At 49.0% G+C, this 25,983-nt stretch overlaps 1 protein-coding gene across 8 annotated transcripts in view; it reads right to left on the bottom strand.

Moving 5' to 3' along the window:
- Positions 1-25,983, bottom strand: part of BRD3 (bromodomain containing 3) — a 394,414-nt gene that overhangs the window by 63,056 nt on the left and 305,375 nt on the right. The window lies entirely within an intron of this gene.

Here is a 25,983-nt window from a genome sequence, read left to right on the forward strand (position 1 = left end):
CATATGTTCGTCTGCCCCTCGATTGGGAGGGAACCTGTTACATTGCCTTCCTACTGCCACCTGTTTTCCTAGCCCCACCTGACTATCATAGGAATTCCTTCCTAGTGCATACTAGACACAAGAGAAACCTCCCGATTGTCGATTATACTGAAACTGCTGCAGAGCAATTCATTGATATTGATAAAGGTGTTTTCCCTTATTTAGGCACAGTTGTAAACAGTAAGCTAATCCGTAGGTTAACAAGAACCCTTGAAGCAGTAGTAGATGAGACTGCCTCCGCTCTAGGTAACTTAACCGAAGAGCAATCCTTTATGAGAATTGTCGTTTTACAGAATCGTCTCGTCCTTGACGTCATACTGGCCGATAGGGGCGGGGCCTGTAGAGTCATCGGATCCAGTTGTTGCATTTTCATTCCAAATAACGCGCCGTCTGTTTACTCAGCTATAACCAGACTTCATAAAATTGCCCATCTGTTACACCAAGATCCAGGCACCTGGACATGGTCCGGTTGGTTCTGGAATATAATTTCTACATGGGGATGGAAAATATTGTCCTTTCTAGGTATTGCAGTAGCGATCATATTCAGCTGCTGCCTCTGTATACAATGTGGCCCTGCGATTTGCGGCATGTGTGCTACCTCTTGTATTCCTAGTCCCAAGCCCCGTTCTAAATCCCGTTCCAAGACAATTCGAGATGAACAAATGGTACTGTATGAAATGATAGATGGTATCATGAATATTGATGTTTCCTGATGGAAACGTAGTGACAAGGAGGGAATGTGGAAAAGTAAATTTTGCCATGTTCTGTGTCCCTACGTGTCATCCATCATATGTTATGTGTGCATGACCAATATGCATATGTTATTCCCCATGTCCGATTCAAGACGCAATTATAGTTGTGTCCACCTCTAGTATGCCAGTTTCCAGTCCTCGTGAATACTACGAATACCAGGCCTATGTAAAGCTACGTTGCCACGTTTCTCAGTGTGCACGTTATTTCATTATAAAGTCCCCGTTTCTAGGCCTCAAAAGGGCCTGGACACTAGATTCAGCTCCTGTCTCCTGAAGCCTCGCTGAGGAGCGATCCAGCCCCCACCTGTATCCTCGACCTTTCACTTACTTCCTGCCTCGCAGTGCCCGGTGCAGCTTGGCTCTGCCTCTGAGTCTGCCAAGACTATGTTATGATTCCAGCTATCAGTTTAGTCTTCCTTCTCTGCATTCCTAAGCTACTGAACTGCATCAATAGTTTCCGTCATTGTCTAGCCTATGCGGCTCCATGTTAAGAGAAATACTGTATTTAATGGTCATTTAATATTCTTCATCACGCACTACATGTAGAATAAATGCATGCTCTGGTCTTAGAGTCAATTAGCTTTTCCCCTCATGACTCTTAGTTTATATCAACATGTTCCCTAAACATCAGATACTAGATAGGGTTTAGGTACATGTCGCTCCGACCCTCCAGACTTTAGTCTCTGCTCCTAGCACAGAGTTCATAGCCCCCAGCTTCTCCTCGTAACACGTCATTGCCAGTTTGCGCGCACCACCAGGTTAGAGGTCCCGGCTCCTTAGGTAGCCCCCTCCTATGTTTCCGCCCATTCATGACATATTCGGTTACGTCTGCACCACATGTCTATGCATACGCCCAGTTACGCCTCTTTTTACTCTTATCTTTCGCGACTGCTACGCGTCACGCCTTCTGCTCCACCCACTGCTACGCCTACTGCAATGTAATGCTATGTGTTTGCGCTATGTATATATGCTCGTGTTTTGTTATTAAAAGTTAGCGCGCTCATCCCAGACCCAGCCCCAGCAGCTGCTGGGCCCTGTCATCCTATTCCTATGCAGGTTGTCCTGTTCCTGTCCTTATGCTGTATTAAACCTGCAAAACTCCTACTACCTCGAATCTTGACTCTTATTTATTGAGCTATCTGTTATGATATATGTCTAGTCAAAAATAGGGTATTATTTATTTATTTACCACATGCCCACAGAACCCACTGCCCTGGCATACTTCAGTCACCCCTCTAGCTGGGTGCCCTATGCCAGAGGTGTGGGCACAGGTGCATGAGCCCTGTACCCCTACAGCACCCAGGGCCATTCCTGGGCACTATAAGTGCAGTAATGCCATTAAGATTATATGGTGCTGGGAGGTTGTCATTACGAACTCCACAGCACCATAATGGCTACAGTGAAGACTGACAAGTTTGGTACCAAACTTCTCAGCACATTAAACACGCACTGATGCCTGTGTGGGATTTAATGTAAAATGCACCAAGGGCATCTTAGAGATGCCCCCTGAAAACCTAACCTACAATCCACGGGCTGAGTGGCTGCAGAGGCTGCCACACAGCAGACATGTTGTTGGACCCCTGGGTGGAGAGCCCCCCGCTCTCCTGGGCCTGCAACAATGCAAATCCTGGGCAAGGTGCTAGGTCTCCTCCCCAGGATGGGCAGGGGGAAGCTTCAAAGGCATGCCACCCCTGTGAGCTTCTCCAGACCATTTGCTGTACCCAGCAACTGGCCCCCACCAGTCCTGACCCTCACTCTGGCGGGAAGACTGCCGGGAAAAACTACGTCAGGAAGGGGGTGCCAGCCTGTGCCAACCCCACCCCTCAGGTGGGGGAGACTAGGTGAAGCACGACCCCGGGATCCGGCCATCTTGAAGATGGGGAGCCCTGCCCAATCACAGCTAGGCTCCTGCCCCCCTCCCACAGGAGAGGAGCAGGCTAGAGGGTGTCCCCACCCCAGGAAAGGGACCTATTGGTCCCTGCCCTTGCACTACCTATAACGCCCCTAAATTCAGTATTTAAGGGCTCCCTAAACCTTCCTTCCTCAGATCCCGATAAGAAAATAAGAAAGAAGAGGAAGACGACCCGCCACGCAGCTGCTAACAGGATGACAACAACTGACTTGGCCCCAGCCATACCGGCCTGTCGACCCTGGAACCTGCTCCTGCCTAAATCCTGGCGACTCCTGCGGACAGCAACTTTGGGACACCCAGAAGACCTGCCTGCCTTGACCCTCTTAAAGACAGGGACTCCCATCAGCAGAGGCTATGCTGCAACAGCCCCCCTGGTGCCAGCCAGGAAGCTCCGGACCAGCCCACTCTGCACCCGTCAAGCCCGGCCCGAGTGATCAAAGACCACAAGGACGTCCCCCCGGCGACTGGGACCCGAAGCCCAGTGCCCAAAGACCCTCCTCAACGAACGAGACGCCGCCTGCAGACTCAGAACCAGGGTCCACCCCAACCGTGACCAGCTGAGGGTCCCATTGGCTATTCCCTCCCGCCTCCCAGCTGACCCCTCCTCCCATCTTAAGGCGACCGCTGTGCGGCGGAGACAGTGACCCTTGACCCTCGGGTAGGTCACTTCCCCACCGCTGCAGCTCCGCCTGCCGCCCGCTGCTCCGCCTGATCCTCTCTACAGTTTGGCACTCTGCCCTATCATCACCTGGACTGCCTGGGCCCTGCTCAGTGCCCGTGTGCCTGCCCGCCCCTTCCTCTCTGTCCCCGAGTGTCCGAGTGAGTTTGAGTCTGCCTGCCCACCCCGTTTTCTCATTCTGTACCCCCAGTGTGTTCTGGTGTGCCTGCCTGCCCCCTTTTCTCCTTCTGTACCCCTAGTGTGTTTTTAGTCTGCCTGCCCGCCCCGTTTTCTCATTCTGTACCCCCAGTGTGTTCTGGTGTGCCTGCCTGCCCCCTTTTCTCCTTCTGTACCCCTAGTGTGTTTTTAGTCTGCCTGCCCGCCCCGTTTTCTCCTTCTGTACCCCTAGTGTGTTTTTAGTGAGCCTGTGATTGCCGGGAGTCTTCTCCTCCCGCTTCCTCCGTCTTCCCACCGCCGCCTCCCGTGCGGCCCCGCCCCCGGCACCCATTGGCTATTCCCTCCCGCCTCCCAGCTGACCCCTCCTCCCATCTTAAGGCGACCGCTGCGCGGCGGAGACAGTGACCCTTGACCCTCGGGTAGGTCACTTCCGCACCGCTGCAGCTCCGCCTGCCGCTCCGCCTGATCCTCTCTACAGTTTGGCACTCTGCCCGGTCGTAACCTGGACTGCCTGGGCCCTGCTCAGTGCCGTCGAACTCTGGTGATGTTGAGTCGAGGAGGTTCCAGACGTCGCCTTCCTCACAGAAACATGGATTAACGCCTCCTCAGCCCCCGATATCGCCATAGCCATCCCGTAGCCATCTCGGAGGGCTACAAGATCACCCGGAGGGACAACGTCAACCAAACCGGAGAAGGCATCGCCATCGTCCACAGAAACACCATCCGCATCACGACCAACTCCGATGACACCCTCACCGCCGCCGAGCACCTCCACTTCCAGATACACACCGACCCCAAGACCACCCTCAGAGGCACCCTCATCTACAGACCCCCAGGACCACGCACACAATTCAGCGAAGCCATCGCCAACTTAGTCCTCACGCCCTCACCACCACAGACTACATCCTCCTAGGGGACCTAAACTTCCACCTGGAGAACAACAAGGACTGCAACATCGCCGCCCTGCTGGATAAGCTCGGACTCAAGCAACTGGTGAACACCCCCACCCACTACGCCGGCAACAAGCTTGACCCCCGTCTTCTCCTCCAGCAAGCACATCTCCTTCAGCCACTCAACCGGACTACACTGGACAGACCACAGCTGCGTCCACTTCAGCTTCAGTAGAACCACGACCCACCACCACCCGCAACAGGTTCCCCGCAGAAACTGGAGTAAGATCACCGCCGACCAGCTCACCACCACCCTCAGCCAGAACCCGCCCACCAACACGACTGACCCCAACGAAGCAGCCCGCAACCTCTCAGTGGCTCATCAACTGCGCCGACAAACTCGCACCACTGAAGAATCCTCCCAGCAGACCCGGCAGCAGGAAAGCCTCGTGGTTTACCAACAAACTCAAAAACTCCAAGAAAACCTGCCGCGCCCTCGAGAAAGCCTGGCGCTACGACCAGACAGCACAACACATGACCGCCCTCAAGAACGCCACCCGCAAACACCACCAGCTGATCCGCACCACCAAGAAGACAACATTCAAAGAATGTCTGGACAACAACACTCATAACAGCAAGGAACTCTTCAGCATCGTTAAAGAGCTCTCCAACCCCAGCGCCTGCAACAACGACATCACACCCTCGCAAGACCTCTGCGACTCACTCGCCTCGTTCTTCCACCGCAAGATCGCCGACATACACAACAGCTTCGGCGCACAGACCACGGACCCAACTACCAAACCAACACCCCCGACCACCACCCTATGCACCTGGACCCCGGTCAGCACTGAAGACACCACCCGCCTGATGAACACCATCCACTCCGGCTCCCCCACCGACCCTTGTCCAGACCACATCTTCAACAAAGCCGACTCCATTATCGCACCCCAACTCCGGAACATCATCAACAGCTCCTTCGCATCCGCCACCTTCCCGGAGACTTGGAAACATGCCGAACTGAACGCCCTCCTGAAGAAATCCACTGCGGACCCCCAGGACCTCAAGAACTTCCGCCCCATCTCGCTCCTCCCCTTTCCAGCCAAAGTCATCGAAAAGACCGTCAACCGACAACTCTCCGCCTTCCTCGAGACCAACGGATCCCTCGACCCCTCACAGTCCGGGTTCCGAGCAAACCACAGCGCCGAGACCGCCCTCATCGCAGCCACCGACGACATCAGGTCCATGCTCGACAACGGAGAAACTGCTGCCCTCATCCTCCTGGACCTCTCAGCAGCCTTCGACACTGTATGCCACCGCACCCTGATACAGCGCCTCAGCAACACCGGAATCCAAGGAGCGGCCCTGAAGTGGATCATCTCGTTCCTCGACAGAAGAACCTAGAGAGTCCGCCTCCCCCCGTTCCGATCCTCGGCCACCGAAATCATCTGCGGCATTCCGCAAGGATCCTCACTCAGCCCCACCCTCTTCAACGTCTACATGAGCCCTCTCGCAGCCATCGCACGCCAACACAACCTCAACATCATCTCCTACGCCGACGACACCCAGCTGACCCTCTCCCTCACCAACGACCCCGCCACGCCAAAGCCAACATCCAGGAAGGAATGAAAGACGTCGCGGAATGGATGAAGCTCAGCCGTCTGAAACTGAACTCGGGACAAGACGGAAGTCCTCATCCTCGGACCATCTCCCTCCGCCTGGGACGACTCCTGGTGGACCCCTGCCCTGGGCACCGCACCGAAGCCAACGGACCACGCACGCAACCTGGGCTTCATCCTTGACTCCTCCCTCACGATGACCAAGCAAGTCAACGCCATCTCGTCATCCTGCTTCAACACCCTGCGCATGCTCCGAAAAATCTTCCGATGGATCCCCACCGAAACCAGGAAGATGGTCACCCAGGCCCTCGTCACCAGCAGTTTGGACTACGGGAACACCCTCTACGCTGTAACCACAGCCAAATTCCAGAAAAGACTCCAGCGCATTCAGAACGCCTCGGCACGACTCATCCTGGACGTCCCTCGCCCCAGCCACATCTCGGCCCACCTGAGGGACCTGCACTGGCTCCCCGTCAACAAGAGGATCACGTTCAGACTCCTCACCCACGCACACAAGGCTCTCCACGACACGGGCCCGAAGTACCTCAACAGCCGACTCACATTCTACACACCCACCCGCCAGTTCCGCTCCGCCAGCCTCGCCCTCGCCTCCGTCCCACGAATCCGAAAATCCACCGTCTGAGGAAGATCCTTCTCCTACCTGGCAGCCAAGACATGGAACTCCCTCCCCACTCACCTACGGCTGACCCTGGATCATCTCTCCTTCAGGAAACAACTCATGACATGGCTGTTCGAGCAGTAGCATTCCCCCCTAACCCCTCCCCCCGCGCCTTGAGACCCTAACGGGTGAGTAGCGCGCTATACAAATTCTATTGATTGACGGTAAGCTTTTCCGACACCCAAAGACACCCCTGCACCCAGTGCCCTACAGCCCCCTGTGCCCCCCTTTGGGGTACCCACCTGTGCTCCAAGATCCCAACTTACCTCTCGAAGTGCTGGTCGCCCCTCAAGAGTCTCCGTCCCCGAGCCTGCAGCCTTTGTTCCCTTTTTACCTTTCCTATTGGATAACATTGTGCGCCGGACGGCTCAAAAGCACCCTGCACCCAGCCGCCGAGTACCGCTAGCTGTGCCACCTTTGCCATATCCGGCTTCCCCCTTTGCCCTAAGCAAGTGACCAGGAGTCCAGCTCCCACAGCCGCGTGGCCTGCTAGCCAGGAGCCACCAACCCGATACCCCCTGTCCCTCATTGGATAACATTGGGCCTAACTACCTTTGCACCCGGCTGCCCCTGCGCCGCTGAGGGTGAACCAACTGATATAAAAACAATTGGCTGGAGTTCAGTCTTTGAGTGTGTGAAACCTTTTGCTGACTGAGTGTGTACAACAAATGCTTTACACTGTCCTCTGGTACTGCCTTACTGCTCGACCAAGCTACCACTTCAGAGAGTAAGGTCACACCTGGCTTTAACCTCTGTTATACCTCTGGGGTTTGTGGACTCTATACACACTGTACCTTATTCTGGCCCAGTATATATAGAGCCACTTTCTCACAGCAGAGGTGATGGTTATATTGTGGCCCCAACATGGAGCTGCACTTCACCACATACCAGGAGTTGCTGAGAAAAAGCTAAAGATTCAGTCTAGCAACTAGGGGAATTAAAAAGGTGAGGAAACTGCGGCTAGGAGTAGTCATCACAAAGGCTCTGAACTGATAATGTCTCTTGCCAATCTATAACATTAGACAATGCCTTTGTGCCACATATCCAGTCATCCCAGGGCAGCAAAGGAAGGATCTGTTGAAACACAGACATCAAGAACCTTTCCCTTTTCATCCATTTCTTCACAGTCCTGAGTTCCAGCATTTGGCAACATTCTTGATTTCGGTCCTGGCTTTTGAGAAGTCATAATATTGTCCATGTCCATTTTCTTTGTTTTTGGAGCAGGTTAGACTACTTTTTTGTTTAAGTAATATTTTTAACACCTGTACCCAGTGTTTCGCAACCTTTGGTGGAATTCGAGGTGAGCTGATATTTTAATCCATTGTGCACAGTATCTAGAACCCATTGTATTTGACCGTACTCTGACGAACGCCTGGAGTGACTCCCCATAACCAGGATTGGTGTCGGGCGACAAGGAGTTTTAGGGATTGGTCATGCTGCGCCTTAGGATTCATGGCGCAGCAGTCTTCACAGGCCTTGGAGTCCTGGCCCAGCTCCAGGCACCAAATAAACCAGGTGGTGGTCTACCAGAAATCTGTCTGTAACAGAAACCACAGGGTTTAAACCCCACAGACTTTTGGGGAATATCCCTAGTAAGCATGGGCGGATTTTGCGAATTGGCAATCCGCGAACTTGCGTATTTACGGATTCGCAATCCGCAAAATCCGCGAACTCTCGCGAATTTTTTTTTTTGTGTTCGCAAGAGTTTCTGCCAGTTCGCGAGGGTTGTGTACCAGTTCGCAATTGCGAACGTACTTGTCGGCTCGCAACGGCCGCGACTATGTTGTTTCTACGTCTGGTTCATCATCACAGGTTCACAGCACCCTCTGTTTCACCACTGCCACCCTCTGGTACGCCCATGCCACCCTCTGGTTGGTTTATCACTGTAGATTATGGGGGTGAAAAAAAGCAAGCACACCTGCCCTGCTTCAACTGACATGAATTAATTTGGGTTTGATTAATGTGTCACTGAATTTAAACTTCTAGTCTGGCTGGCACCTGCTTCCTTATCTGTAATTTGCTTTCTGTTGCAGTGCAATTTTTTTTCACAGGACCTTTGTGGCCTACTTGTAGCTATTCTCTGAGCCTGCTGTGAGGGTCAGAGCAGGGTCATAGAATAGTTGCAAGTAGGCAACTGAACTCTGAAGGGGCCACTCAGGAAGCACTACAGGGAATGGTTACTAATGATAAGATTGAACTTTTGCACCTGCTGAGTGCTTTCAGTTTTGTCTGTAATTGCTTTCTGTTGCAGTGTAATTTGTTTAACAGGACCTTTGTCGTATACTTGTAGCTATTCTCTGAGCCTACTGTGAGGGTCAGAGCAGGGTCATAGAATAGTTGCAAGTAGGCAAATGAACTCTGAAGGGGCCCCTCAGGAAGCACTACAGGGAAAGGTTACTAATGATAAGATTGAACTTTTGCACCTGCTGAGTGCTTTCAGTTTTGCAAAAATCCAAATATCCAGCAGCATCCACAAAAAGTAACCCTTCCAGGTCAAGATCCAAATCAAAGTGACCAGCACATGAAGAAAGCACTGGGAGGAGCCTGCTGGACAGGAACAGGAAGTTGGAGACTGTGGGGCACTTCCTTCCTCCCACCCCCCCCCCCAAAATGGACTCCTTGCAAAGAAAAAGTGCAGGCAAATGTCAACCTGAGGAGTTATTCTGATAAAAGTCATAATTTTCAAGGTTTATGCTGCCTGCTGGTGGATTTCTTGTGCGAAATTGCAAATTTTGCAATCTCGCAATTGTGAGATTGTCGCTGCCCGCCGCATCTACGTGTTCGCAAGTGTTTACTCCCGCGAAATTGTATAGTATTCTAGTTGGCAAGTGCGACCAAGCAAAAAATCCGCTTCGCACGGATTTTACGAATTTTCTGCAAGTTCGCGAGAGTTCGCGGATTGCGAATTTGCCGAAAATCCGCATGCGGAACGGATTTTACGCCCATGCTTAATCCCTAGCACACTGGGAGATAAAGCTCAAAATAATTCGGCAAAATGTACAAAAAAAATGGGCAGATGTAGCTCTATCTATGCTGACTGTGCAAAAAGAAAGAAAAAATGGTGGCACTTACATGTCATTTCCGGCGCAGATGATGCCGAAGAGTAACTAGTACCTACTGGCATACAGAAATACTGCTAGAAAATTTCCGAATTCAGTCAGACACCTGGTGAATATTCTAAGGCAAGAAATCTGCGGCTAAAAGTCTCTATCAAATAAAGACCAATCGTGAGAAGTGCATACACTACAAATGCAATCGTTGAGGCCAACGCCAAGCGACAGTATTGATATGGCGGAGGATTTTTTTTTTTTTTTTTTTAAAGGGCAGAAGAAGGAGGCTGAGGTCTGGCCACTCAGTCTTGTAAAAGAAACAGCACTAGATCTAAGAGTCTCAACGTAACCATATAAAGCATGTACAAACACTCTTTTCGACCCTCTATTTTCAACATGACATCTAACTTGTGCCATACAATGATGTGTAAACAGGTAAAGGAAACAAGCACTCCTAATGGTCTTCATTCTGGGACATTTTCTCCCAGTGCAGTATGGACACAAAATGTAAGGAAATAAAGTGCACATACATAGAAGAACTGTTTAAAAAGCAAGGAGCGCCAAATAAAAATAAGTATTTTGATCCCAAACAGAGTTAAAAAGACAATGATGTTCTGGGACTTTTTTTGCTGAGTGAGCGGAAAAACCTGCCTCACTTACCGTGGCCCAGTTTTTACTCTTTTTATAGTCAATACATACATTAAAATATCCTGATTTGTTTTTTGTATGCCTTTTTGCAGTGTCATTATTTCAGTTTTTACTCTTTTTATAGTCAATAGATACATTAAAATATCCTGATTTGTTTTTTGTATGCCTTTTTGCAGTGTCATTATTTCAGTCTAACGTGTAGGATAGGTCTAATTTGGTTTTCGCATGAGCAAGCGAGATTGACAACAAACAAGTTACTTACGGTTGGTATTAATTTCTGGTTAATACTCTAACTACAGATTACTCAACTTGTGATAATACCCAGGTGCCAGACTGGACTTATAAAATTTCAAAAGCAATCCTGCACGCGGTAAGAGGAGCATGCAGCTCCCCATCGTCTCTGCTCTGCTCTGGAAGAGAAACAGAGCTGCATGGAAGCATCAACAATGTGCACTGACGTCCGTTTCTTTCATAACCTGTTCTACTCCTCCAGACGTGAAATCTGTCAGTGAATTGGAAGAACCAATGTTCAGATTCCAATAACGGTATATATGTGATTAAGAAACAGACCATTGCACAGAGCTGAAAGGTGGTAGGAAATCTGCCTTTAGATAAACTATGCACAGAAGAATTGTTACCAAGTAACTTTTTTTCAGATGGATACTTCTTATCGCAGATTATTGACCTTGGGGATAGATACCAAAGCAGTACATCCCAAAAAGGTGGGTCTTTGGAACAGCGGAGACTAAAGTTTTGCGGGACCTAATGGACAAAATACCCATTTCAACAGACCGGACAGTGTAGACAGTAGTGCTTTGAGAATGTGTGCACTTATGTTCTTATTACGGATTCACTAACGCCCAACGTAGCTGCCTGATGGATATGCAGCACAGACACTCCGTGTGGTAGCAGCTTTAGATCTGGTGGAATGAGCCCTCAGACCTTCAGAAGGCTACTTTAACCCAATGCGTAGCAGATCTTAATACAGATGATTATCCATCTGCTTCTGCACTGCCTTGCACTTCTTTGCGCAAGAGAACGCCACAATGAGCTGCTTGCCTACCCAATATTTCTTGGTGTGATCGATATGCAAGTTAAGCGCTCAATAGGGGTCTAAACAATGGAGTCTCTCTTCCTCTTCCGAGGGGCGAGACGGAGCAAAGAAGAGTCACCACATTTGGCAGGAACGCAGTTGCCTGGACAAAAATATGGTATAAAGAGGCTTGTCACACCGGGCCTGAAGCTCACACTCAGTCACCAGAAGGAAAATGCTACTTACCAGTATGCATCTGTTCTTGGCATGTAGAGCTGCAGAGTTACACACTGCAAACATCCGGGCCCAACACTAGGTGGCCATCTATGCACAGTTTGTTTTGTTCTAGAAAGTCTTTGGAAGTCACAGGATAGGAGACTCCTCCTTTGGATCATACTGCGCATGGGCATCTGCTCCATCCGCAGATTGTTTTTCGCCATTAGGGAAGTGATGGAGTTTTACAAGAAAAGTAATGATGTCCATGTAATTTGTATCTAATTAAGATAATACTGCAACAGATAAAGGTAGCCGGGGAGGTGGGTGGGCGTGTGTAACTCTGCAGCTCTACATGCCAAGAACAGATGCATACTGGTAAGTAGCATTTTCCGTTTGAGGCATATGAGCTGCAGATTACACACTGTGCATAGATTGTATAGCAGTACCCACCTTTAGCGGCGACCACCAGTATCTGTTGCAGTGGTTTGAAATAGAGTTTTTAGTACAGCTTGGCCCACAGTAGCTTGTTGTTTAGTTTGCACATCTACACAATAGTGTTTCGTGAATGTGTGCGGTGTAGACCATGTAGCTGCTTTGCATATGTCGTCAAGGGGAATGGTCCCTAAAATGCCATTGAAGCCTCTATTTTCCTTGTAGAATTGGCTTTAGGAGGATAGATAACGTACGTTTAGCTTTGTGGTACCAGATTTGTATGCATTTGACAATACACCTAGCTATCCCAGATTTTGATATGGGGTTACCTTTATGTGGTGGTGAAAAAGACACAAAAAGTTGTTTATTTTACGAAACGTTTGTGTTCTTTCAATGTAGTAAAGCAATGCTCTTTTGACATCTAGGGTGTGACGAGCTCTTTCTGCTACTGGTGGTGGCTGCGAGAAAAATACAGGCAGCTCAGACTGATTTAGATGGAAGGGTGAAATGTCTTTTGGAAGGAATTTAGGATTAGTAGGGAGAACCACTTTATTATGGTGCATTTGCAGAAAGGGTTCTTGAATGGTGAATGCTTGTAGTTAACCAACTCTTTTAAGAGAAGTAATAGCTACTAGGAAAGCTACTTTCCAAGTTAGGAATTGCAATTCACATTTATGTAATGGTTCAAAGGGAGGTCCCATTAACCGTGTGAGAACAAGGTTAAAGTTCAACACCGGTGAAGGTGGTGTTCTGGGAGGGATTATTCTCTTGAGTCCTTCCATAAAAGCCTTTATGGCAGGCACTCTAAAAAGAGATAGATGTTGTCTATTTTGTAAGTATGCTGCAATGGCAGCAAGGTGCAGTCTGCTAGACGTGTACGCTAAATTACACTTTTGAAGGTGTAATAGGTATCCTATGTGTTGAATAGACACATGTTAAGGATTGATGTGGTTGTTTTGACAGTATATTACAAACCATTTCCACTTAGCTGCATAACATGCTCTAGTGGTGGGTAACCAAACTATGACTTCAGGAGCCAGATCGCTAGGTTGAGCTGAGCTGGGTCCGGGTGTCTGATCTCTCCATGGTTCTGCGTTAATAAGCGTGGAGATAGGCATAGTTTCTGTTGTGGTACCACACAAAAATGCAGCAGCGTGGTGTACCACGGTTGTCTGGCCCAAGTTGGAGCAACTAGGATGAGTCTTAGGCAATGTTGCTGTAGTATGCGTACCAGTAACAGAAGTAGTGGGAGAGGCGGCAAAGCGTACGCAAATTGTCCGGACCAGTTCATCCATATCGCATTGCCTTTGGACAGCGGGTGTGGATATCTGGCGGCAAAGCTTGGGCATGTTGCGTTTTCGTGGGTAGCGAAGAGGTCTATTTGAGGTAGTCCCCACAGTTGAAAGAATGGTTGAAGAACTTGTGGATGAAGTTCTCATTCGTGGATCAGCTGTGTTTGTCAACTTAGCAGTGTTTTGTACTCCTGGAACATGTTGGGCTAAGAGAAAGATCTTTAGTAGTATAGCCCATCTCCATATCTGCTGCGCTAACAGAGAGCTGTAGAGTATGTTCCTCCTTGTTTGTTTATGTAGTACACGGCTGTCATATGGTCTGTGCGGACTAAGACTGCGTTGCCTGATACTTGCTTTTGGAATGCTTTTAGGGCTAGAAATACAGCTAGTAACTCCAGATGGTTGATGTGGAGTGACCTTTGTTGTGGTGTCCACCTGCCTTGCATGGTGTGATGCAGTAGGTGAGTTCCCCAGCCACTGCAGAGAGCGATGAGTCCAACTGTCTACCAACACTAGGTTTGTTAATTGACCATGAGCCTGGTTCCATTGGTGTGTTAAACACTCTTGAAGTGGATGCATGTGTAGTCTTGCATGAGGTACTAGGAATATGCAAGATGCCATCATTCCTATGAGCTGCATGAACACTCGAGCTTGAAGAGTGTTGCGGTTTGAATTTTGTTAGGAGAGTTTGTACACTGGTTATCCTGGCTGGAGAGGGATAAGCTAGTGCTAATTCGGTGTTTATTGTAGAACCGAGATATTGTTGTACATGGGACGGTTGCAGATGTGACTTGGTGTGATTTACTGTGAATCCCAAGTCGTGGAGTAGGTGAATTGTAGTGTGAGTGTGTTGTACACACTGGCTGTATGAGCTGGCTTTTATGAGCCAGTGGTCTAGATATGGGAAGACGTGAATATGCTGTCTTCTTAAGTGTGCTGCTACTACCGCTAGGCATTTGGTAAACACCCTTGGTGCTGTAGTGACTCCAAATGGGAGTACTTTGAATTGGTAGTGCTGACCGTCTAGTACAAATCTGTGATATTTTCTGTGCGCAGTGTGGATAGGAATGTGGAAGTAGGCGTCCTTTAGATCTATGTTGACAAGGAAATCGTTTCGTAAAAGGAGTGGAAGGACCTGCTGGAGTGTGACCATATGAAAGTGGTCTGATTGTATGTGCAGGTTCAGGGGTCTGAGGTCTAGAATAAGCCTTAGAGACCTGTCCTTCTTTGGAATTAAGAAATACAGGGAGTATACTCCTTTGTTTTGCTGATGCAGTGGAACTATTTCTATTGTATTTTTCTGCAGGAGGGATACAACTTCTTGTCTGAGCAGTATCAAATGTTCTTGTGACATTGGACGCTGTTTGGGTGGTATGTTTCCGGGGTGGGGGGGGGGGGTAAATGTTAGTTCGAGACAGTAACCTGACTGAATTATTTGTAGCACCCACCTGTCTGATGTGATGTTTTTCCAGGCTGGCAGGTATTGTTGTAGCCTTCCCCCGACAGGAGTGGAATGCGGCGGGGGAAGGGGAGGGAAGTCATTGGGCAAGGGTGGAGACCGAGCGGGAGTTGTTGTTTTTACCTCTGCCCTTATTGTTGTTACCTCTGTAACCACCTCTTTGGAAGCCCCTACTATAGGTGGATTGTGTGGGGGCTTTGTAAGAAGTAGAGGGTGTGTCTGAAGAGTATCCCCTGGTGGCGTCGCTGTAAGATGAGCGGCGAAATGAGCGCCTGGGAGCCTGCGACTGCACGGCTCCCATAGATTTGGCTGTATCGGTATCCTTTTTCATCTTTTAAAGGGATACGTCTACATTAGGTCCGAATAAGTGTTGCTCATCAAAGGGCTAGTTAAGTATGGCACTTTGGACTTCAGGTTTGAACCCTGAAATGCGTAGCCATGCGTGTCTATGCAACAGAACACTGGTATTAATTGCTCTGGAGGCAGTGTCTGCTGCATCTAGTGCACAACAAATAGAGGTGTTTGTGATGTTTTTCCCTTCTTGGATAAGCTCATTTGCCCTGTTTTTATACTTATCGGGGAGGTGCTGCATTAGTGATTTGAATTCATCGTAATGTGCACTGTCGTATCTTGCCAATAATGCCTGTGTATCGGCAATACGCCACATGTTCGCTGCCTGAGACGCAGTTCTTTTACCGGATGCATCAAGTAGCTTAGACTCTTTATCCGGTGGGGGAGCTTCACCTGATGTTTGTGAATTGGCTCTTTTGCGTGCATTAGAGACCACAAGAGAGTCTAATGGTGCTGGGCCTTTAATATATGCTGGATCTGAAGGGGCGATACAAAAGGGGATGATGGACGGAGCGTTTGAGCAAATCAAACACTCACCCCCAGTCAACTGATCTGGGTTTAATCCATCACCATTCTTTAGCCCACTCAGCCACCCCATTTCAGACATAGCTATATGCAAATCAGTCTGACCCTGTGCCTCATGGGAACAGTCCAGCCCGAACTGCCAAGCCATGTCTTCCATGGACCGGAAACAAGCATCCTGGGACCGGTTTCGGATTCATAATCCTCATCAGCCAGGCTATCTTGAATCCAGTGGCCAAGTGAGCAAGGGACTCACGTCTGAGCATACCCTGCCACACTTAGGGCGAACAAAGCGATACAAAAGGGGATGATGGACGGAGCGTTTGAGCAAATCAAACACTCACCCCCAGTCAACTGATCTGGGTTTAATCCATCACCATTCTTTAGCCCACTCAGCCACCCCATTTCAGACATGGCTATATGCAAATCAGTCTGACCCTGTGCCTCATGGGAACAGTCCATCACCACCCCCTTTTGGCCGCCATAAGTGTGGCAGGGTATGCTCAGACGTGAGTCCCTTGCTCACTTTGCCACTGGATTCAAGCAAGCCGGGCTGAAGACGGCTGGAATGCCAGAAACCGGTCCTCGGAAGCTTGTTTCCGGTCCAGGGAAGACATGGCTTGGCAGTTCGGGCTGGACTGTTCCCATGAGGCACAGGGTCAGACTGATTTGCATATAGCCATGTCTGAACTGGGGTGGCAGAGTGGGCTAAAGAACGGTGATGGATTAAACCCAGATCTTTTGACTGGGTGTGAGTGTTTGATTGATTCAGATGCTCCGTCCATCACCACCCCCTTTTGTACCGGATCTGAAGGGGCAGCTTTATAGTTTTTCTCTATTCGTGGGTTGATGTCCCGCGTTCTAACTGGGTCTTTGAAGACTTCTGGAGCATGCTTAATAACTCCCTTAAGCATGGGTAAAATTGATGAGGACCTTTGTGCATTATCAAAGGTATCCATTAGGAAGTCTTCTTCTACAGGGTCAGTATGTAGGTCAACCCCATGGTATTGTGCAGCCCTGTGTACTAGATGATTAAACCCCACAGTGTCTTCTGGTGGGGAAGGCCTAGAGGGATATATGTCGTCTTGAGGCACGTTCGAGACGTGTGGGGTATTATAATCATTCCAAGGGTCAGGTGAGCCTGGAGGTATAGACTGATCTGGTGACTCACTATCTGCACCACCCCCTGTGTCATCAGAGCTATCATCCCTGTTGTCATCATCTGGTATAGGGGGAAGGTGTAGGGTAGTGCTGTGGTAGGGGAGGAGGCGTTGATGGTATATGTGGAGGAGGAGAGAGAGGAGGAGGAGAAGGAATTCTTAGAGGAGAGGTAGCAATGTCCTTCTTTGGATGAGGAGCAGGTGTAGGTGTGTCCAGTGGTCGTTTTTTTGAGCTAAGAGTTAGTCGACCAGTGGTTGGATCCTTAACCAGTCTTTTGTGCAGGGTCTGGATGAAATAAGTCCTCTGCAGGAGGCAGATCCTTTGGTGTGGAGGGCTTTCTTGGCACCGAGCTGTGAGCCTCTTGGCTCTGAAGCTTGTTGTTTGGCAGTGTCTTTAGCCGGAGAAGTATGAGCTTTTTTCAGCTCCGATGATTTCTTTGGTTCCGATGATTTTTTCGGCTCTGATGGGTTTTTCAGATCCGATGATTTTTCGACTCCGAAGCGGGTTTGCTTGGGTCCGAGTGTGGTTTCGGTGCAGAGGAACTACCACTATGCTTCGGTGCAGATTGTTTTGATGCCGATGTGGAGGCCGACAATGGTGTCTTTTTCGGTGCCGGTAGATGTGCGCCGGCACCGCGGGCAGGCAGACTCGAGCCCGAGTCGCCGGAAGGCTTAGTGGGCTTCTTAGCCGAGCTCGAAGGCGGGGCATTGGCAGCAGTGTCTCGGTGTGCACCAGAGCCCGAGGGCATGACCGAAGCCTTTTTTGAATGTGTCGAGGAAGGTTCGGGGTCGACTGTCTTACTTACGACCCTTTGTGCCGGAGTGATGTCCTTGACTTCGGAATCTTCGGCCTCGGAGTTGCTGTTGACGCCCTCTTGGAAGATACCGTCTGGAATCGGAGCAGAGGAATGAGCCATTGTTCTCCTAGCTCTTCGGTTCTTGATCGTCTTATTGGAGCGGAAAGAGGCACAAGCGGAACAGTCTTTGGCCTCGTGCTCCGGTGAGAGGCAAAGGTTACACACCTCATGTAGGTCTGTGTGGGGAATTTTCGACCTACATAGAGGACACTTTTTAAATGCAGTCTTTTCCATGATCTGGAAGTTGAGGCCTAGGTAGGCCCGAAGGCCTTCGCCAACGACCGGAATCGAAGTCTTCGAAGTTGATGAGTAGCGTCGACTGGAAACGCATTCGAAAATACCGTCGAAGCTGGTGAGGATTGCACGCCGAAGGAAATCTGTTCCAACACGGAGCGCTGGAAACACATCCGAGCCTGGTGGCGGAAAAAATACAACCTGGAGATGGAGTCGATGCCCATGCGCAGTATGACCCAAAGGAGGAGTCACCTATCCTGTGACTTCCAAAGACTTTCTAGAACAAAAACTGCAAACATTCGGGCCCAACACTAGGTCGTCATCTGTTGCAGATTAAACACTGCGTATAGCAGGGCTTTAATTTTAAAATCTGTACATATCTTATTGGGTGCTATTTTACTGTCCTGATAACACGACCCAGAAGGTGAGAATAACATCACCTCCAGGGTCTGACTCTTCACATTAGCCTACCGGCGCAGCCGATTTGAGGTGCTGACGCCGGTAGTCACGGAATTGCCGCCGCCATATTGGGGAAGGCAGGAGAGCGGTCCAGATCTTGGACGATTCCCGCCCTCCCGCTCTACTTAAGGGCTGACTATCGCCCGGCCGGCAGACTAGAGCTTTTCTTTCCCCTGAGGCGGAAGCCGGGGGCGACTTTTCTATCCCTCTTTTAAAAAATTGCATTTAGTGTGAAATTGAAAAAACGGAGCTTTTGGTGCACATTTGAATTGAAAGCAGGGCTTTAATTTTAAAATCTGTACATATCTTATTGGGTGCTATTTTACTGTCCTGATAACACGACCCAGAAGGTGAGAATAACATCACCTCCAGGGTCTGACTCTTCACATTAGCCTACCGGCGCAGCCGATTTGAGGTGCTGACGCCGGTAGTCACGGAATTGCCGCCGCCATATTGGGGAAGGCAGGAGAGCGGTCCAGATCTTGGACGATTCCCACCCTCCTCGCCATGTATAAAAACAAACGGACCTCCCGTCCGCGCAGCGGGCGGGCGCAGCGGGCGCGCCGATGGTGCGCCGAAGGCGCGCCTAAGGCAAGCCCGTCTGCGCCTGGCCCGGGCCCAGGGCCTGTCCCCCTGCCCATTTGATTAATACCGGCCGAATAAGTTGGACCAGAGAACAGCTTTTACAACTGAGATCTGGTTCCTGTGTTTTATCTGTTCGCTGTTCACCTAGTAATTTAGACGGCCGCTCCTTCCATTGTACGCATTGCAGCATGATTATCCCACCCTGGAATGAAGGTATCTGTCCTTCTGACACTACCTCTCGTACCCCATTATACATTAAGGCCGGATTGGTAAACTGTCGATCACTCCCTCGTCATGCAAGCGAAATCTGGACCACGCTTGTCTCACATGAATGTGACATACTGTTCCTCACCGAATCTTGGGTGAAAGACACTTCAAACCCGGACATCCATTTAGCCACCCCTCCTGATTACCGCTTTGTGGGTATTAACCGCGAAGGAAAAACGGGGGGCGGCCTTGCTATCATTTTTAAAACCCACCTCCAACTGACCATTAAAAAACTCACAAATATTGGGCTGATTGAAGCCATGCACTTTTCTATTTCAGACGCTGCAGCAGTCTTTCTGACTGGCATCCTGGTTTATAACCCGCCTAGGGCATCTGCCTCATCACTAACGCAGCTGACCCATCTGATTGCGGACCTATCTCTTAAGCACCCACACTTCATTGTATTGGGTGATTTTAACCTTCATGTGGGAGATACTTCATGTGCTCAGGCTAACCGATTTGTGGACACTCTACAGAGTCTAGGTTTGCCGCAACTGATCCAGGGCCCGACGCATTCTGCGGGCCACACCTTGGATCTAATTTTTTCTAATCTCTCAGACATTACTACTCACTCTCCTCTACCCCTTACCTGGTCCGATCACTATCTCCTCATGTTTGATATTCAGTTGACATCTTCACCGAACCTGGTGGAACTAAAAAAGGACCACAGGAGAAAATGGCATAAAGTCACTTGTTCAGCCATTGAGCCCGTCTTTCGATGCCCCTGGGACCCCCATATAGGAGATATTGACACTTGCGTCAAAACGTTTAATACTGCCTTAGTGTCGGCCATCGATATCACTGCACCGTCGTTACCTGTTTCATCGGCAAGATCCCGTCCCTCAGCCCCGTGGTTCTCGGCAGCCCTGCGTGAGGAAAAAAGCCGATGCAAAAAACTTGAGCGTAGCTGGCGACTATCTTATGATCTAGAAGCTAAAAGTACTTACAGAATGGCTTTAAAGAAATTTATCAAACTAAAAAAATCGGCAATGAAAGAATTTTTTGCCCTACAAATCAAAAACTCAGACAACTCGGCAAAAACCCTATTTAACATAGTCAAAGATTTTGTTAAGCCTCCCGCTATGACCTCTAATAACATCTCCAGTCAGACCCTATGCAACGGCCTATCAGAGTATTTTCAAGAAAAAATTGAAAAAATTTCTTCCTCCTTTCCAGTGGTCCCTCTACCAGCACAACCCTCTTTCTTTGTTAAAAATAAGAATGATAAAGGACCTGCTTTGATAGCATCTTGAAAAAGACTAATGCTGACCCCTTGCAATTCTGCAACTATCGCCCCATTTCCCTCCTCCCTAAACCAGCTAAGGTTTTAGAAAAGGCCGTTCAACTTCAGCTTGCGGAATATCTGGAGAATAATGTCATACTTCATGATTCCCAGTCAGGATTCCGCACTGGCTTTAGTACTGAAACGGCACTCCTGGAAGTCTCAGAGACCATTCGAGAGTGTGTGGATAGGGGAGAGGAGGCCATGTTGGTCCTCCTCGACCTATCCGCCGCTTTCGATACGGTATCCCATAAGATACTTCTAGATCGACTGGAGCAGATTGGACTGGGTGGTTCGGCTCTATCGTGGATCAGCTCCTTTCTTCAAGGTCGAACGCAGAGGGTCCTTCTTAGACCTTTCCAATCGGAACGTAAACCCCTTGTCTGTGGAGTGCCGCAGGGCTCTGCCCTGAGCCCATTGTTTTTCAATGTGTATCTGGCCCCCCTGGCGAAGGTGGTCGAGTCACTTGGGGTCAGAGTGATCTCTTATGCTGATGACACACAGCTTATGTTTTCTTTTAGAGATCACTCTGACTCCAGTCTCGCCAGTTTTCGCCACTGTCTGAGTGAAGTATGTTCCTGGATGGCATCCAACCATCTACGACTTAACACTGACAAGACGGAGGTCTTGTTTTTTAAGCAAAAAATTACCATTTCCTCTACCTTGTGGTGGCCGACCGTGCTGAATCCTCCCCCCATTCCTGTTCACACTGTTCGCAATCTGGGTTTTCAGTTCGATGATACTCTGTCGTGCAATCCCCAAATTAATAAGGTTACTGCTGCCTGTTTTGGGAAACTGCGGATGATGCGAAAGATCTTTCCTTTTTTGCCATTAGACGCTCGCAGAACGGTCACGCAGGCCTTAATAACATCACATCTGGATTACGCCAACAGCCTCTATGCCGGGGCCCCCCAATATCAAATTGAACGCCTACAGATTGTTCAGAACGCGGCAGCGAGGCTGATTGGCAACATCCCTGTACGACACTCAGTTGCAGCCTACCGTAAAGAACTCCACTGGCTTCCAATCGCGAGTCGTATTAAGTTCAAAATGCTAACTCTTGCTTTTCGGGCCCTCAATGGAACGGGACCGGACTATTTACGCAAGAGACTAACACTATCTCAGTCAGTGCGATCTTTGCGATCTAACAATCTGCGCCTCATTGTTGTCCCTCGATTTCGCCGCTCCAGAACGGGCGGCAGAGCCTTTGCAGTTATGACGGCTAAACTATGGAATAGTCTCCCCTTAGATCTTAGATTTGTTTCCTCTGAAACACTCTTCCGTAGCCGTCTTAAAACCTGGCTATTCTCATTGTTATAGGCTATACTCTCTTTTAGCTCACAGTCTAAGCGCCGGGACACCCCCGTTGGGGGTAGCCGCGCGCTCTACAAGTTTCAAAATAATAATAATAATAATAATAGATGGCGACCTAGTGTTGGCACGAGTGAAAGACCCTGCCCTGCTGCAGCAACAAAAGAACCCTCCCCCCCAAGCGGTAGCCTAAACAGAAGACAGATGTTCAGACCCAGAGGTTCTGGGTACCATACTCTTAGCCCAATTGTTTGTAATTTGGCATTTAAAACAGGCTAGAACTGTCAAAGGGTACATCCAGGCCTAGACACCCCGAAGAATCTTGTGGATCTCATGCATGCATGGCACTGGAGCAGCATCCATGTCCCAATTGCCCTTCATACACAATCAGTACTGTCTAGGCCACAGCGAATGACTAACTTAACCTCATCCAGGCCATCCTGAGTCGTCAGTCTTCTGGGACTGCCATTAAGCACTCACAAACTATGTCCTTAAGTGCATAAGTGTAACATCCAAGAAGGCAAATGGTGCCGGCTGGCAGAGGAGAACATTCTTTTGCCAAACGTTTCCATACGTTTGAACTCTGACAGGATGAACAATCAGAAAATGTATTAGGGTTGACTCTGCCGGTGGATGTCTGCAACACCACACTCTAAGGCAGTTGGATGCTGGGTTAAAATAATCCAGGTTGCCAGGAGCTGGTCTCCCAGACAGCAACGGATAACCTATCAATTGATTGATGGCTAGAACATGGGTTAGCCAAAGTGCCTAAAAGTGTGAGGACCTTGATGAAGGGTATCAGAGGTTAGTGTGTGCCTGGCCAGACTGAAGAACCTCAGTGAGCACATTTGGTTTTACCTCCAGAGTAGCGAGTTGGAGGTCAAGCACTTCAGCAGCCATCCTAACAGCAGTAGCAAAAAGGGGGAAGAACAAAACCAGTATCAAGTGAGGTGACGAACCCACTCACATCTTATGCCAGCTGTTTTTATCACAACATGCGGAAAACTCTTCACCATCTGCTTGCATTCATATAGCAGATGCTTGTCAGAGTCCGAACCAAAAAGTCAGTGTAGAGTCTGTGCAGTAATGAAACAGTGTATGAATCTTAGGGTTTGAGTATTCCCATCAGCATATGGGGACTGCCTTGGTTAAAACAAATATGGCTTATGTTAAAATACCATGATAGGCCTCCATATTCTGCCTTGGTTAAAAACAAATATGGCTTATGATAAAATACCATGATAGGCCTCCATATCCTGCGTCAGCGTCTGAGGGACTGGTAAAGATTTCTGTACCTGACCCTAAGTCTGCACCAATGCTGGTGCTGGACCCGAGGAGGATTCAAGGAGCCTAAAGTGTGTCAAAGATGTGTAACAAGGCCTCTTGAAAGGCTTCGACCAGCTGCATCATCACTGACAGTCTGGGTAACTGGGGGTGAATTGGGATCAAAGTCTAAGGCACAGCCTGGATGTACGGCGATGTCCTTGTACCTTTTCTGGAGAACAAGAGTGACAAGAAGTCCTGCTTGGACATCTTATGTTTCTTCTTGGACGTACCCGAAGACTTGGACCATAAATGTGTTCTGCTGCGATAACTACTTCAATCAATCAATCAATCAATCAATCAATCAGGGGCTTTTATAGCGCGGCTCTTCACCCGTGAGGGTCTGCTGACGCTGGGGGCTGCTGGTCGCACTGGGTGGAGGATCATTCGAAGAACCAGGTCTTGAGGTCCTTCTTGAATTGGGTCAGCGACGCATATTCCCTGAGGGGCAGGGTGTTCTGGGTCTTGGCAGTGAGGTAGGAGAATGAACTTCCTCTAGTTCTGGTCTTGTAGATCCTGGGGACAGAGGCCAGGGCGTTAGGCAGAGCGGAGTTGTCTCGCAGGGACATGGAATGCGAGGTGGCGGTTCAGGTATGCTGGTCCTTCGTTATGTAGAGCTTTGTAGGCGTGATGAGGAGCTTGAAGGTGATTCTCTTGTTGACTGGGAGCTAGTGGAGTGGTTTGAGGTGTTCGATGATGTGGCTGCGTCAGAGGATGTTGAGGACCAGTCTGGCTGTAACGCTTTCAACGTTCTGTAGTTTCTTGAGCTGTGTCTGAGTAACAGCAGCATAGACTGCGCTGCCGTAGTCAAGTCTGCTGGTGTTAAGTGTGTGAGTGACCAGCTGTCTGAATTCTGTGGGGATCCATCCGAATGCCTTTCGAAGCAGGTGGAGCGTGTGGAAGCAGGCTGAGGAAACCGCGTTGATTTGGCAGTTCATTATGAGTCCAGTATGATCAAGAGGCTGAGTGTGTGGTCCGTCAGGGAGGGGTGAGGGGATCCCAGAGCAGCTGGCCACCAGATGTCATTCCAGGCTGATGTACTGAGTACTTCGGTCTTGTCCGGGTTGCGCTTGAGGAAGCGGTCTTATCCAGGTAGCAACAGCCTTCATTCCAATGCGGAAGTTGGTTCTGGCAGTTGTGGGTTCGTTGACGAGGGAGAGAATCAGCTAGGTGTTGTTGGCATAGAAGTCTATGTTAAACCTTAGCCTCCGACGATGGCTGCGAGGAGGGCCATGTAGACTTAAGAGTGTGGGGCTCTGGGAGGCACTCCACAGCTGACCTCTGTGGGTTCTGAGAGTAACGGTGGTAGTCTAACTCGCAAAGCCTGGCCCGTGAGGAAGGAGTGGATCCAGTCCAGTGCCTTGTCGCGGATGCCGTTGTCGTGGAGTCTCGTGATTAGGGTGTGGTACGAGATGGTGTTTAAGGTGGCTGAGAGGTCTAGTAGGGGGGAGGGCTGCGGTCTTTCCCCGTTTGAGGAAGGAGTAGATGTTGATGGCGGCGAGGAGTGCAGTCTTCGTGCGGTGGGTGCTTAAAAGCCGGATTCGGAGGTGTCCAGGACGTGCTTCAGGACTAGAGGCAGCACTGGATCCGAACTCTCAAATTAGACATTGAGTGAGACCTATGTGGCATCTTCAGGTGTTTCGCAAGGCAGAGCTTCATGTTCCTGGACAGCTTTCAGATTCATCTGGGTGCGTCATTGTAGGCCTTGGAGTTGTACGCCAAACTCAAGCACTAGAGGGACCTTTTGTGGTGATCTATCACAGACATCTGTTTGAGGCAGTCTCTGCAAGTTTTAAAACCTGTAGTTTCATGGGTTGACATGTTCCCTTGAACACTGGAGAAACTGAAGAAAAAAAAATCTCTTTAATGAGTACAGAAAGAGGATTGGATCCACATCTAAAGATGGATAAAGAAAAGGAACTGACAACAGAGAGCATGGGTGGCACTTCGATGCGGCGCCGCTTGTCACTCCTGAAGCAGAACGGAGTTGATGCAGGAAACTCATCTTGCCACCTACGTGTGCAGGAGGCACTGCTTTTTGAGTTTTCCAGATACAGCCTGGCACCCAGAATTATTTACAAGGTGTGGAATCTGTAGTTAGAAGTACCCATTAGAAAGAAAAGGACATACTGAGGTAGTTACTGCTCATTATCTTGCATATGGTGCTCACTAATGTAATAAGTCTGAAGTAATCTCCATTACAACACTGATTCTCATTGCCTATAAGTACCTATTTTACAGAAAAGGTTGGAGACAGCCACACTAGACCAAGAACAGCCTCATCTAAAAGTAAATGGATGAACATTTGTAATATTTGGTATTAAAGAATTTGTGTTGATCCTAATCTACCATGGGAAGCATAGATTGAACGGCTTTTTAACAACACTTCTTGTACTAGAAAAAAATGTTGCACCTGGACGTCCACAGAAGATAATTCCACTACTGAATTGAATGAAACTGTTATGCAATGGTCTAGAAGTGTACTAAAATCCGTTTATATGTCTTTATGATTGTTTCGCTTGTACCAAGTTGAAAATCGAGGCACTTTCATATGACCGGATATGAATGAAACAAACATCAAAAAGGTTAACATAAAAACTCTGACTTGGTCCATTATTGCAATAAACGCTTTCTGCTTTGGGAGCCTTTCCCTTTAATAAGATGCAATACAACATTACATTTTTACGTATGTGTAAAACACCAATAAAGAAAATTTTAAGGAGTGCAGCAAATACACCAACCACTAGGAAGCTATAGAGTTTTTTTGGTGTACAGATGC

Source organism: Lissotriton helveticus, chromosome 5_1, assembly GCF_964261635.1.
Source record: "Lissotriton helveticus chromosome 5_1, aLisHel1.1, whole genome shotgun sequence".
In the NCBI taxonomy this organism is placed as follows: Eukaryota; Metazoa; Chordata; class Amphibia; order Caudata; family Salamandridae; genus Lissotriton; species Lissotriton helveticus.